The sequence below is a fragment of the Sturnus vulgaris genome, chromosome 3 (genome assembly GCF_052056855.1).
Source record: "Sturnus vulgaris isolate bStuVul1 chromosome 3, bStuVul1.hap1, whole genome shotgun sequence".
Taxonomy (NCBI): Eukaryota; Metazoa; Chordata; class Aves; order Passeriformes; family Sturnidae; genus Sturnus; species Sturnus vulgaris.
The window spans coordinates 58,822,642-58,838,355 of NC_142245.1; positions in this window are offsets into that span (position 1 = coordinate 58,822,642).

Genomic DNA, 15,714 nt, shown 5'->3' on the forward strand with positions numbered 1-15,714 from the left:
TAGTTGGTGCTTTTTGGATAAACATGTTACTGAAATGTTGGAAACCTCTTTGTCTTCTTTGTAGTTTGTTTTAGCAGGAGAGCCAGTTGCAGTAAATTAAGCAGGTTTGCTGGGTGCAGATCTCAGAACAAAGGTTTTCCTTTTGGCCAACTTTATTAATGCCAATGATGACAAATATCTGAGGTCTCAGCTGACTAGAAGAATGTGACTAACCCTCCACAAATGTATCCCTCAACTCCACAGTGAAAAAATGATAGAGGAAGCAGCAAAAGCAGTGACTACTTTAGTGCAATATACAATGTAACTTTTTCAACACACTGTTCTCTGAGAGTGAGGGAATTCTGGCCTAGATCTTCATTAAAAGGTGATCCAGATCAATGCAGGCTGGTAAAATACAGTCTTGAAGACTCAAAAACCTTGAGGCAAGGAAACAAAAGCAAACCACCACATACATTATTTCTGAATTCCCATCATCTCCTAAACTAATCTGACCTAGGACTTCTGGGCATTGGGGCTTGGCTTCAGATCAGAAAAAGAAAGAGAAGAGGTGGCAGAAGGTGTTTCAGCTCCCTCGCTGAAGTTCCAGTGGCTGCTAACACAAACAGAAAGCAAACAACACTCTGAGCCCCTGCTGGCAAATGGTGTTGACTCACGCCAGTGGAAAGAGCAGACCTGAGTTCAGTGTACACTTCTGGGTGTCGACAAAAGACAAAAGCCTTCCAGGCAGAGCTAGTAGACTAAGGAAAGTCAAAGAGGAAATTCCTGTGGGAGGGCTGTCAGCATTACTGTGATGGATGGTGACTGTGGTCCCGGGCATGGGCCCCATACAGCTCAGACACAAACACCCTTCAGCAAACACTGAAGTGGTGGTGCCCTGTGCCCCCAGAGAGCCCCAGGGGCTGTCCACGCAGTGGTTTGCCTCTACTGGTATCCCAGTCCAGCATCTCCACATCTGCTGGTTTGTGTAGCCACCAAAATACTGCTGTAGCCCAGAGCTGGCCAGGGGTATGGCTGACAGGGAAGCAGGCTGAGAGGGGGCTAGAAGAGTATCAGTGAAACATCAGCTCTTGGAAATCACGATTTATCAGAATGCTGGCAGCTCTCTGAGAGAAACACAAAATACTGAGACTCAAAAACTTCTAAATTATATAAAATAATTGTGAGATTGGAGAGTCCAGCCAAAACTAACTCCACAGAGCTTTTCCCCAGAAGGCTGGAAGTGTGTGTGCATGCATGTTAGACACTTTTCTCTCCTTCAGAGCCCCAGCACCTGCTTCCTTCTCAGGCTCGGTAGGAGAGATGTGAGGCTGAATTCAGTTCAGGTACAGCCTGTCCTTTAAAGGTATCTGAAGACAGGGCATGCCAGGGGAGTGCTGCAGAGCCTGTGCTCCCATGTGCTTTCCTGTCTGGCACCAAACATCCTCATTAGTTTGAGTGACAGAGGCTGCACTGCCAAAAGGAGATAGTTTAATTACTGTTTTCCTCCCTCCTCTCTTATGAAGTGGCTGTAAAACTACTCACTGCTGAACCTGAGCCATCCCAAGGAACTGACTGAGTGAAATATTTAAGAGGGCTATTTATTTAGGCGTCAGCTTCACAGGCTCCCTTCATAACTGTCTGTACAACTCTGAGGCTACTGAGTATTTCCATAGCAAATAATATGATTTATGAGGACTGTCTTGGTTCCTGTGCACAAACTCTCTCAACCAGGCACAGATGGATGGTGTGAAATAGAGTCCATAGAGTTGCTTGGAGTCTTCAAGGGTGGGACAAAAAGGGATTGGTTTATTGAGAAATAGGAAGTCAGCTTGCATGTACTTGCTCTGTGTGCTAGCTTGCTCATAGCATCTATGGATGTTTTCCCTTTCAGTAAAAAGCCAGTTTAGCTGTTGCAAGATTGTAATTCCCTTGTGCTCCAGGGACAAGCACAGAGTATATGGAATATGCTGGTAGCCTCTCAGCTGGGGAGCCCCACAGCAAGGAAATGGGTGTGATTAACAGACAAACAAAGCAGCAGATGGGAATAGACAGCATGGAATCCACAGACCACCAAGAGAGCTGGTTGTCCAGATTAAAAAATTCTAAAGCATTACCACAATGACTTGGGTCAACTTATTGAACTTTGAACAGGTCTGGAAAAGAAAATAGAAGAAAAGTGTTTTTCTATCTCCTATATGGGGTAAATGAGCAATTAATACAGATATCTCAAAGAAAATTTCAAACCATCCTTTGGTTTGAAACCTCATCCTTTCAAGGACAGAATGGCAGGTTTTGAGAAGGAGTTGAAACACAGATGCAATACATCATGGCTTTGTAAAGTTTTCTCCTAGTGTTTTGCAAGATATTCTTATAAGTCAGCTTGGGAAACAGGAACCAAGTGATTGCAAAATTGGTTTGGAAGCTGCATACAAGGAGTAGCTGTCAGTGGTGGAACACTGCATTAGAAGCTGGGTATAGAAATAGACCCCTCCTGTGGACAGCAGTATTCCCTGCTTCTCTCAATGACCAGAAAGATGAAAGAAAGAGCATGCTTATTACATTTATATCTGGTACCAACTTTCCAAAATACTGGAAGACAGGGTAAGAGTTCACAATGATCTTGATGACTTGGAGCAGTGGCGTGAACTGATGGAAAAGGGGAACAACTTGGGAAGCAAAATGTAAACTATAGGGATGGAACAAGACTCCTGTTGCTTCAGGTCTAGCTACAATTAACCAGCACCTTTCTTAATGCCAGGATTCCTGTAGCTCCTAAAAATATTGGCAAGGATTAGCACACATCATACAGGGCTTGCTGTCCCAGATAGCTGTATGATCTGCTCCTTCTGCAACCAACTGCTGCATATGGCAAAAAGTACCTTCTGGTAAAGCAATTGCTGTAGGAAATGAGTTGAGGTGATTTAGGTCTTCAGTACTTTGTTTTGTGAAAGGTGCAATTTCTTCGGCTTTCCTTGAGGAGGTCCAGAAAACTTTCCAGTTTGTGTTTTAAAATTTTCTTTCCATGGGAATCGGATGTTCTTATCAATGTCCCTCCACTCAGGATGTTTCTTGTGAAAACTGAACAAGAAGTTCCCTGCTTCAGCAACCAAGAGTGAGTGGGCAGTCCTCTCCACACAACAACATTGAAGGGCCAGTGGAGACAAGGACATCCGTGTGACCCTGCCAGGGCACTTTGCCATGGGGACAGACAGCAGGTGGCTCATGGTGGTGCAATGCCCTAGGCTCTGCATGCATCCAAAGGATCCCTAAGAGAAGGAAGAAGGAACAGTGTAGATAGCCACAGAAGGCTGGATGAGATCCCTGTGATGGGAGATCATCATATTCAGCCTTTCTGGTGGGGTGTAATAAAGAGCAATGGATGGAAGTTGGAAGCAGGCCAATTCATACTTGAAATAAAGAAGTCTCTACTTTTTGAAGCAGGAAGGTAACTATAGTGCGGATTTTTTATCACTTAGCTTCTTGAAGGAGAGATTGGGTATTTTTCTAAAAGACGTGCTTTGATGCAGGATAAATCTCTTGCCATCTGTGTGTGCAGCTGGTTCAAGCCCAGCAGTCACTGAGCTGGTACAGACCCTTCTAGGGAGGAGTAGCCTTCCTTCACCAATACCTCTTGCCCCATGGATATTTTTCCAGGGCTACTTCAGCTGTGGGATGGATGGGTGTGTAGAGTTTGGAGGTGGCATGCCATGGTTGGCAGCTCCTGATGCACAGGCAGGTGGCTGTCCCAGTCTCCCTGCAGCCCATGCCACAGCCACCAAGGGACTCTTCTGTCCATCAGTTCCTCACCTTTCTAGCTTCCCTTGGAGTATGGACCCTGCCGAAACCATAGCCCTTACTGTGAGATAAAGGAGTGAAAGGAAACAAAGGGCCCTTGACACACGGGAGGACAGCGGGTGTCCCACCTTTGCTCCCTGTGCTCCGGAAAGCGCCCCTGGGCTGCGGACAAGCCGAACATCCAATGAGTGCCATCTGCCGGCAGATGGGAATAGGGTTTGGGGATGATGGCGAGGGCTCTTTGCACCCTGCGTGCCTTCTTTGCTCTTCTCTGTGTTTGCGAGCCCTGGCTCCTACTGTGCCATGGCCACGGGTGCCAGCGACTGGCAGACGGACAGAGGGACAGCATGAGCCTCGTAGCTCATGCTCAACACCCTACAGTACAGGACCCTTACAGCCTGCAGCGTGTGGGCAGTGGTTCAGAGCTCCTAACTTGGCCTGAGAACTTCTTTACATTGCTCACTGCTCTGTTTTGGGCCAGAACAAAAGGAAAATTTAGAGTGTATATGGAGGTGTCTATGTGGTTTCTATTTATTATGTAAAAATCAAATTATACACAATCTAAATATATCCATTGTGTATCTTTGTTGGTGGAAACCTCAAAAGATAAGAAAATACTGGTCACCAAGTATCAATTTTTTTGTGCAAATTCAGAGCTGTAATAATGCAGTAAACCCTGACCCTTTGACAGGCAGAAGTGTTTCTGTGCAGGCACTTTCCAAACAAATGCCATTGGAATAGCATTCCGTAGGAGGTGTTTGCTAACAGATGTGAGGACTGAGCAGCACTTGGAGGGGTCATTTCTGTTCACTGACAGGATGGTGCTAATCTCACTAGAAAATAAGACAGCCATGTAGTATCTATGAGATAATTATACTCTGTGATGGAAGACAAGCCTAATTATATATAACATATCAGCTAAAAGAGCTGAAGTGTGGTGTTGACTTAGAGCGGACTAAACTGCAAAACTTTTTTTTCTGTTAGTTATAACATGCACTTATTTATTTATTAGTTATAACATGCACCCTTTTTATTTGGCAAAATACTTGTTTCCTTCCTGCCAGTTTTCCAGGGAATGTTGTTGCTGTGCTTTCTGCCTGAGGATGCTGGAAACTTCTCAGAGAATAAAGACATGTGCAATGCATATGAAAACCCCTGTTCATAGTTTTCAAGTGAGCTGCCTAACTTAGGCATGGCTTCCTTTTCCAGAGCCAATAATCACTAGCAGTTGTATGTGACTCCACCAGCACTATAGATTTTCTTGCTTCAAGTATGCAATGAGATACAAGATTTAAGACCTAAGTTAAAGAAGGTTGTCAGCCTCAAGGACCTCAGTTCATCTTGCAACACCCTTTGGGTGTGAATGTGAAAGCTCTGAAAAATGAAAACCATGAACAGTATTTCTACTGTTTGGCTTCAATCCTCACTGGAATATTTGTTCCACGTATTTCAAAACAGCACAAATGAAGCAAACACTTCCTGAATTAAGATCTGCAATGGACCTGTGAAGATGTAACACAGACAAAATCTGGAAAAGAGGTTTTTGAGTAAGTCCTTCAAAGGCCATTTAAGTCCTCTGCCATGTTAACATGTTATGGGCAGTACTTACAAAAACATTGCTGCTACGAACATGTTTGGATACATGGCTTTTGTAAGATGCAATGATAAATTAAAATGATAAGAATTTGGAGAGGGAAAAGTCAAGAAGTTATGTATCACCACACCCAGCAGAATGTAGAGCTCTGACCTGAGCTGAGGTCAGTGGAGGCTTTTTCCCCCGACTTGGGTGAGTATCCCACTCAAGTCCATTGAGAAAAGGAATATGGTATAGAACATTGTGCCCCAGTACAGACCTTGGCTTTGCTCAGGGGGCTGAGCAAGCTCTGTAAATAAGATATGCTTCACACAGGGATTCTATCCACAAGTGCACATTTGCACAGGAGATCCCAGCTGAGAGAGGGAAGGCTGTTACCTTGCTCCATGGGATCTGTAGTTATGGAAGCATGAGGGATTAGGAGAACAGCTTGCCAGTTGTTAATGTAATAGCCTTTTTCAACCCAATTTATTTATACTTGAAAAAATAAGAATGTAAATTTCTTCCACAAGACAAATATTTACTGTTTATTTTTACGATGTGTGTTTTTGTGAAAAGTGGTCAATCTCCAAGTGAATTTCATGATTACTGTTTTTGTTCATGTGGTACATACACATGCAGCAAAGGCAGATGCCTTGTGAAGGGGACTTAATTCTTTGAGATGAGTTTATAAGCAGCTCAAAGAGAAGAACTCACTGCTTCTAACTGAGAAGAACAGAGGGATCATAGCTACATAGAGTAAATTAAATATTATCTAAATAGATTTATAATAATTTTTTAGAGATTGTATGTAAACAAAGATGCCTTGTTTATAGACAAACCTGTTAATTTCAGAGAAACATTCATCTAGTTTCAGACACCAGTAAGGTTTCCAGAGGTTTTTGCTGTTGCTCTTGTGATCTCACGTACTTGAAGTGACACTCCTGCTCCTCCATGCTTAGAATTTTAAATAATAGCATAAAAATCTGAAGTGGTTGAGAATAAGAATGAGTAAAGTATGTTGGACTGGGTTTTTTGTAACACATTTCCTCTTCTTGGAGTCTGTGCTGGTCTAAAACATATTGCCTGAATCCAGTGTACCATGGATCAATGTATGCAAACTCCAGCTACAGTTTTTAAGAAACAGATGTGCAAAGCTGGGCTTCTCGACCTGTGTTTGTTTCCCCTGGCCTTAGATGTCCACAGTGTGTTGTCCCAGAGGCAATCATCTCTGTTTTAGGAGGAGTTCAGCTGTGCCCATTTCTCTCTGTGTGCAGGCAGCCTGGCCAGCTTGTTCAGCTCTTTGCTGAGGTGGATCCTACCCTCCCTGGAATGCACTGAAGGCTTCACTCCAGCAGTTCCAAGCTCCTTGCTTGCTTGGGACTGTTGGCTTTGGACATGCACGTGTCTAAGTGTCCCTGTGTCCCAGACAGGTAACTTGAGTACCAGGAAACTTTAGTAAAGGTAACTTCAGTCCCACTCACTGTAGAGAAGAGTGAGTTGGGGGGCAGAGCCTGCGGACCCCCCCAAGGAGGCACAGAGGGTTCAGGCAGACTTGTAGAGCCTGTGCCAAAAGTCACACTGCCCTTAGGGCCACCATGCCCTGCCCCATCAGGGAGCCTGGGAGCCTGGCTGCACTTCCTGCTGGGGGACTTGGGGTGTGGGAAGGCAGTCCAGCCCACACACAGAGAGCCCTGCTCTGCACTAGCATCCCACTGGAGAAGGTCCTTCACAGATGAGAACACCCTGCTGCTCATGGTCTTGGAAAGGCCTCTTTCACACATCTCTCCCTGGAAGAGTGAAAAACTCTTTCCAGACATATGACCTAAGTTTCTTTGTCTACTCCTCCATTTGCATGTAGATACCCTCTACCCTTCCTTTACCCCTCACACTATTCTTCTTATTTTTGCAGGAGCAAAAATAGAAAAAGATAGTTTACTTAATTTTGTAATGGATAGCTGAATTTTCTGGGGGAATGAGGAATGTGGGAAAGAAAAGTTTGTTTTTGTTTCAGGATAAATTTTTTGGACTTTGTAACATTTTCTGTCTTTTCCCTATAATTCTTGGCAAAAAAAGACTTAAACAAGATGAGGAGAAGAACTCCAGATGAATAAATCTGTGTGAAATTAAGGGATTGTTGATTTTCATTCAACAGAGGCTAATGAATTAGTATGCTGGAATTATCTGTTCATGGTGTCCCCGACTTCTGTTTCCCAGACACTCAACTCTAAACGCTGGATAAGACCTTTGTACAGAGGTCCTTGTTTGAAGACTCCAGTTTTCTAGATAATATGAAAACTGGGAATCCCAGACATATTATAATAATTTTCAGTACAACTCTTTTTCACAGCAGATGTCTGAATGTTTATAATGCACACATACATTTGTTGCACATAAGCATCTTCAGCTTACAAAGAAGAAGTGATAAGAGATAAAAGGAGAGTTGGCTTGTGTTGCTCCAGCAGTTCTGTGAGCAAACCTGACACAACCAATCCTGTGTCAGCTGACAGGCTCTGCTATTCTGGATAAACTACCTTTAGATGATTCTCTTGAATATAACACTGTTTCTTCACTTAGCTGGAAGAAATGTCATCAACAAGAAATGTGGGTTCTAGACCTGCCATATAAAACGGATTTTAGAACCTTAATGAGGAAAAAAAGGAGGCAAGATGTAAGAAAAAAAAATGTAGATGAAGAGAAAAACTCCAAGTATATTCAATAAATGGAGTGAAAATAATGTCCACGTCTGGCTATGTACTGAAACCTGGGGAATTCTGGCAAGCAAAACCCTTAAACAGTCCCGTGTTGACTCTTGGAGATAAAAAGAAGATAATGTTCATTCTAATATGTGAACCACTTGGATGCTGACAAGTCGCACTAACAGAACTTGCAGCTAAGTTGCCCTTTAGACAGAGCAGCATGAGATCAACCCTCAGTGAGGTGCTGGCTGCCTCCCTTCTCTGCTGCCTCCCTTCTCTGCTGCCTCCCTTCTCTGCTGCCTCCCTTCTCTGCTGACTCCCTTCTGCAGCTCTTGGAGAAGCTCTCACCCACGGAGAGCAAGGGAGAGCAGCAGAGGTACTGCTCGAAGTGTTAGCACAAAACCTGGGTGGGGGAAATAGAATGCCCTTACTGCAGATATTGGGAGGGTTCAAGCAGCAGTGTGGAGTCACACAGCGTGAAGATGGAGTGCACAGGTGCTAAATGTTCACGGTGCATAAGCAGTGGAATATGGAGCTGCTTGATGATGTGGAAAGGAAATGCAGGGATCAGGATCATGCAGGATTAAATTCAAGTCTCCTTTAAATTAGTGTTATTGAGTAGAGATGCATCTGTGCATATGATGGCTCGAACTGACCTTTTTAAACAGCCTTGTAAATTTAATACTACTGGCTGTACCCTTTTTAAATACTTTTTTCCCAGTTTGTTCTCATTTTAACTATACAACTTTTATCTTAATTTCCTAATTGATCTTTAAAGTCAAATTAATCAAAAAGCAATATGTGTTTTAGCAACATGTCTCTGGAGTTGCAAGTTTCTTTCAGTGTACAAGCAAAACTACTCATGGACCTCTGAATTAATATCAGAAACAGGTGCTTGATAGCAGAATCGGGGGCAAACAGCTTCTGTGTTGGTCTTATTGATTTTTAACTTTTTGATGAAAGATTAGATTGAGGATCCTGCTGACATAAAGTGCCAAATGAGGAATTACAGTGTAATGAAAGTAGTCTGAACCCTCACCCCGCTCCTGTGTCCTTTCCAGCCACTGACATTGGACATAGGCACGTAATAGTCCATCTGTGTAGGTGAAATTTGAGTCTGATCCAGCATGTCTACTGATGTTTTCCTACCACAATTTAGTAAGGAAAATGTTTTATTAACTTCAGACACACGAAAGTACAGTGGCCTGAGACACTAAACACCCAAACCTTTTTTCCCCCAAGCATTCTTCTACATCCAGTGAAGAAAAATGGGTATCCAGGTGCCTTAAAGGCATGAGGAATCACACCTGAAGATTTTGTCCCCAGGAGACTTGAAAGGACTGACCTGGGCTTAGATGGCTAATTTTAGGTATATAGGTGAGGTAATAGAACTTCCACCCATCGTATTGCCAGGTGTAGAGAAAGGTGTGGAGGACTTGGAGTACAGGTTTGAGTAATAACTGATTTCACTCAGATCACAAGAGTTCTTGGCACCCAATAAAAAGAATAGAGTACGTTTGAATCAAAGCCTTCCCCTTCCACCCCTATTCACTTGCCTTTTCATTTTGAATGTTCCTGCCAGGATCAGAATAATCTACAACATACTGACTGGCATGGTTCCCTCCAGCCGAAAGACAAATGGGAGAGAAAGGGGAGATTACCTCTTCAGCTTGCCAGCAGGCTTGCTTTTCAAACCAAATCACTGTGCTGTGGCAGTGGTGCTCCTGTAAACTGCTGTGTGTGCAGACAGGGAGGCACAACTGGTGCACAGTATTGATCCCAGCCACAGCCAGATGTGTCACTGTCCAGTGAGGAGCAGTGGTGGACATGCACTGTTGCCCTCAGGTCTGCTTGTTCAGCAGCAGCACACAGCAAACTGGAGGACACTCTAACCACACAGTCAGTGGGATTGCTCACATTCTTAATATTAAGCACGTGTTTAAGGTCTGACAGCCCCACCTTATCCCTGGGGGGGTCTGGATGCTGCTCAGGACTGCACAGCTTTTGAACTCTGAAGTGTTCATTGCCCTGCAAACTGATAATGCTCAACTCTACTGTCCAGGCCACTTCCTTGGAGTAAATATCTCTGCTTTGCAGTTTCCTCCTGTCTCCAGAGGCCTCAGACAGGATATTCAGTGATCTGTACCTTCCAGTGCTCAACTTTGAGCACTCCCATGAATTCATTCTCCTACAACCTGTTGTGATCACTCTCCCAGAGATCAAAGTGCTCTAGCAAAACCATATCATAAAACTGGCCATGATAAGGATGCAAACCTTATCATAAAACTATGCCAATGAGTTAGCCAGCCTTCTGCTGGCACACCTTAATGAAAAGCCACACATGCTGTTTCATTAGACATAAAGTCTCCCTCAGCCTTTTATCTTTAAGCCATGAAGTGTTAATGGGTGAATTAAACTCTTAAACCTGATGTACAGGCACGTGATCTGTATAACTACACAGAAGGAAAAGCTATTAATTTCAATAATAGCTGTTGCATTTGGATAGACTTCTTCTATCCCCCAGAAACATACATTCAGCATGTCTACCAAGGGTCTTGTCAAGTCTGGAGCAGCTGGTCTTGACAGTGTCCTCAATGAATGCCAAGCCAAAAATGGCAGAACAGACATGTGCAATCTTAGGTCAACTCCCCTCATTTCCAGGGGGCTCTTCTCTGAAAGGAGATTGGATGGTCAAACTGGTCTTTGCCCCAGCAGAGCCAGACAGGCCACCTTCCCAGAGGAGCAGACAAACCTCTCTGCTTAGATCCAGCAATGTTATTTGGTGTCAAGTGGGGAAAAATGCACCCTTTCTGGTAATCTTAGATAATTTCATATTCTCATGGTTTCATCCATTGTGAGACAAATATTCAAATACAAGGACAAATTGTTTAATTTTTATTTTTATATCATATAAACTGCACTACCTTCTTGCCTGGTGGAAAATACCATAACTATGATCTAATCTATAGAGGTGCTTCATTTTCCATCATTTGAAGATCCAATGGTCTAAGCCAGGCCTTCTGAAAGAGACAACAATTCATTCAGTACAGGTTATGACATTATTCTCTTGGCACTTTAAAATTAAATTCAGTTGCTAAAATATTATAAAAGTATAATAGGCCAACAGCTGGTTTCTTGTCCCCAAGATCAAGATTCCTAGAATACTAGGAAAAAAGATAATATAAATACTAAGAAAAAACCCTCACATGTCTCTCATCAATCAGCATTTCTTAGAGGTGATATAGGAAAAAATATCTAGGTCCAGGTAAGAGCAAGATAAAATCTGAGATGTGGGGCCATACAAAATCTGCAAAGAAAGATTTCTTTAGGGTAGTTGCTTTCACACACTTGTGTACAATTTTGATTGGAGGGATGAAGAAATAAGAGGACAAATAAAATAAACTACATGATTTTTAAATATAACTTTTTAATACATTAGGTATTTTAAAATAATAGGGAATTACAAACCTTTTTTCTTTAGATATCACAGCAAATATTTGAACAGAATGTTTACCTGAAAAGTCACCTGCCCTTCATATTTTTGGTTCAGAAAAAATATTCAATTATAGTTGACTTGTGTACATTTTCCTGCTTTTCTGAATGTGATATGGTGTGCAAGATGATTTTTTTGACTGAGCAGTGTGAGCAGATGAAGGGCATCCACAGGGATAATCTGACTAGCATGCTCAATCCATCTGGATCACATCAGCTTTTGTCCCCATAAGGACATAGAAAAGAGGCAAAGGAAAAACCTGATGAATTGCTCCCTCAGATGAGTTGGCCACTTACATAAACTTCGGGCTCATTTCATAAAATATGGCCCCAAGTCTCTTCTAACTTCACCATACTTCATGATTTTCAACTGAACCCACTCAAAAGCCTGTTTAGAATCTATGATGCTTAATCAAGCATGTGAGCAAAATTTCCCTAAGGACCCCATCACACAGAATGAATTCTAGCAACTTTTAAAGAATACTTATTGACTTAGGTCAGCTACTTTAAAGTTATGTTTTCACTCATTAAAATAATCCTCTTGCTTATTCAGGACCTTTTCAACAATGAGATCATTGATGAGAACAACACATGAAACCTCTGTCCTATTTGTTTCTGGAGGAACATGTGTTGCCCTTGTAGAAGGAGAGCAGAATGACTGTCCACTCCATTCCCATATCCTGGGGTAGGGAGAGCTGAGTAATGGCTCACTGGCACTTGCCCAACCCCTTCCTACAGACCTGAAGTGATGGAAACTCTATGGGCTCCATGGGAAATATGTTCCAAAGCTTCACTGTCCATTATGCTGAAAAGTTGTTTCTAATGCCTTTTCCTAGTTAAGTACTGAACATCTTGGTAAGAAATAGACTCAGTTTGTTCTAAATCATTTGCAGAATCCCCAGAGTAAACTTTCTGGGATAGATTAAGTCAATTTTTTTTTAACAGTGAGGAACGTGTTGTTACATTTTTACAGATACTCAAAAGAGCAAGTAGATACTTGATTAAACAGATGAAAGTGAAAAACTTCTAAACTGTATTCCATGCACAAGCTCTAAACCTAAAGCTCTAAAGGTTTCAGCAGCTTTGTCTGCAATTAATATAGTGCCACACTACCTATTTGACCTTTTCTGATTAAAACATGTTATACAATCATGGGTAATGTTTTCTTGATGAGCAATAGCAATGAAAACTCTTCATTCACCAGAAGCCCCATTTATACAGTAACAGCTGTACCTGTCCTCCTTTGTTTTATTGGGCTTTGTTGTATCAGAGGACTCCTATGACACAAGATCACTTTTTTCAAGTGTTTCCCAAAACCCCTTTCCTTTAGCATACTGGTAGAACTAATTACTGCTCTTCTTAAATGTTGCCTTACTGTGGGAGCTTTTCATATGACCCGGGCTGGGACACTTAAATATATCTTCCTCCATGAAGACAATGCTGCAATATCCAGCACACAACCCGGGAGTTGGGTGCACTCATCCAACCTTTATAGTTGTTGCAGTAATCGTGTGTTTTGTCCTATCAACAGGATTGTACATGTGGAAATACTGTGAGGATCACACTTTAACCCTCAGCTTCGGGATATGTGACATAATATATTCTTCACTCTCCTTCCCACCTTTGCACAGGAGAAAAAACCACTCAGTTTTCTTATTGTAGTGGGCAAAACTACAGTTCCAGTGCTCTAGAAGCAGGATTTTCTTATGTAGAAACTCCTTGCTGGCAGAATGATTGCTGGTGCTCTCCTTCTCCTGCCTATCACACACAACAGCTGGGACTGATATGTCAGAACCCATCTGTGTCTGCTCTTCGTGCACTGAGCTGAAAGGAAAAAGCAAGCTATAGGACTTGGCTCTCTTTAAGCAGCCAAGCACAGCTAACCCCTGGTCTCATGAGACCAAGAGAGCTGATACTCCCCATCACAGGATGCCTCAGGAATGGAGATGCAGTCTAAATTGAAGAGGTCTGGTCCAACATGTTTCCAAGAAGGAAGAATGAAAGCTGGTCTGCGTAAATGTTTTCACAAGAGGCAATAAAGCTGTACATTTCTGGCCTGCTTTTTAGTTGCTGACCCATACAAAGACTTTAACAGCATGGGATCAAAGCTCACCCTTGGGGAGATGGAGTTCTAACAAGCCTGCTGGCCTGCCAGCTCCAGCCCTTTTGGAGGTGACACTGCCTCCACAAGACACTTGCCCCTCTCCTGATTTCTCCACCTTTTTACCCTCCCTCCCCGTGCTCTGGGGTGTAACATGTGGGGAGCTCTGCTCCCCAAATTGCTTTAAACACTCTCTTCCTTAAAACACCTCTGCCCTAAATCTTCTCCTTGCAGAGGTGACAGAGGCAGGTTCATTATTGTACCTCTCCCTTGCCTGTGTCTCCTCAGGACCCTGAGGTCCCGTGTGCCACGTCCACTCCAAAACCCCGGCACCAAGGAACTGTTGCTTGTGCCTCTCCTTTCTCCTTCATGTAACTGCACATGGGATATACAGTTCCTAGTACACCTCAGAAGTGAGATGTGCCTCAGTGATGGACCAAAACTGAAATCTGTTGCTTTCTGGAAAATGAATGCTGGCAAGCATGTGATTACACACAGTGTCCTAAATTTTAGTTTTCTGTGTCAACAGAAAGCAACATACAAGACAGATATCTTCCCACAGCGCTTTTCCCCAGAGCCCTGAATTGTCTGGACATAAATTGCCATGTGAATTATTTCTTTTCTGCTTGCCCAGCTTATACAGGACTTTGAAACTCAGTGAAGCAATGGTGACCTGCATATGACACTTTCTGCCCACAGGAAGCAACTATTGATTTAAGGGACCGTGTCAATGACTCTGGGATTTGGTGACTATCAGTGAAACACCATTAGGTTTTGAGATTTACTCCTGTCCTTTCTAAATACAAATGTGGGTCTCCCTCCTCTAATATGGTGCATCAGTTCCCATTGGCATTTCCTAACTGGACTGGTGGTTCTTTCTCCAGCAATCAGATTACCCTCTTGTACAAGGGAGGCAGGACAGCTAAAATCTTCATGAAGCCCTAGTGAAGAAGAAGACCAGGTCTCTATCCTGAATTGAAACCAGAAAATCTGTGCTAAGGGATGTCTGCAGGTTGCTCATGAATGGCAAATGATGATGGCTGGAAGAACCAGGTGTGCTTCAGCAGCTGCAACTCCAAGCAGGCCCACAGAGAGGGAAAGATGTGTGAGCAGAGGTTTGTCAGCCCCCTGATTAGTGCTGGAAGCCACTTTGTTCTCTGACTGGCTCTGTGCCAGAGAGAAAAAGGTGTCACAGCACTATTTCTCATCACCTACAAATAACTCTGCCCTTTGCTGCACTCATCTTAAGCCTAGTTTGATAAGGGCTGAGCCCTAAGCATTTGTCACAAGGAAAGCTGGTTTGTTTTAGTTCGTACATTGAACAGCAGCTCTTGCTGTGCTGAAGGCTGCTTGTAGCAGCTGATTATTTCCACATGGTTATCACCAAGCCTGAGCAGTCTGTGATGCAGCTAACTTCATACCAGGAAGATAAGGCACTGGAGGGTCCCGTTGGGGTCAGGCTGGGCTGCACAGGGAAGGTGACCAGGTCCAGAAGACGGTGTACAGGGTCAGAGAGCACAAACAGAACAGAGAGTCCACAAGGCTGCTCATATCACACCCTTATCTGCTGAGGCTGAACCCTTTCCAGCAGGCAAGACCAGCACATCACATTGCAGATGCTCTCACTCCTCTCTTATTTTACAGACGTCAGCTAGTTCTGAACCTATTGAAGATTTCCTAAGTCTGTCTTAGACAAGTTGCCCAACCTCTCTATTTTTTCTCCCCAAAGGCTGCCATCAGGGAGAACTTGTCTTTATGCTACACAACCAGTGTAGCAGTATACAGCCAATGGTCCAGCTACAGACACGTTCTTTTGGGGATCAGAGATCCCAAGTCACATCCCAGCACAAAAAGGCAGGGCCAGTCAAGTCCCAGAGCTCTGCCTGAAGTTTTTAATTTGTGAGGAGATACTCTAGCCCTTTTTCCCTTCTATCTTCCCCCTGCCAATAATGGTGTGGAAACTTTTCTGCTTCTCTCCTCTCCATGAACATGTTGTGGTGCCAAAACCCAAGTTAAGAACATGCCTCTGTCAATGTACTCTGTAAATATATCTCAAAATAGTCTCATGTTGGTCA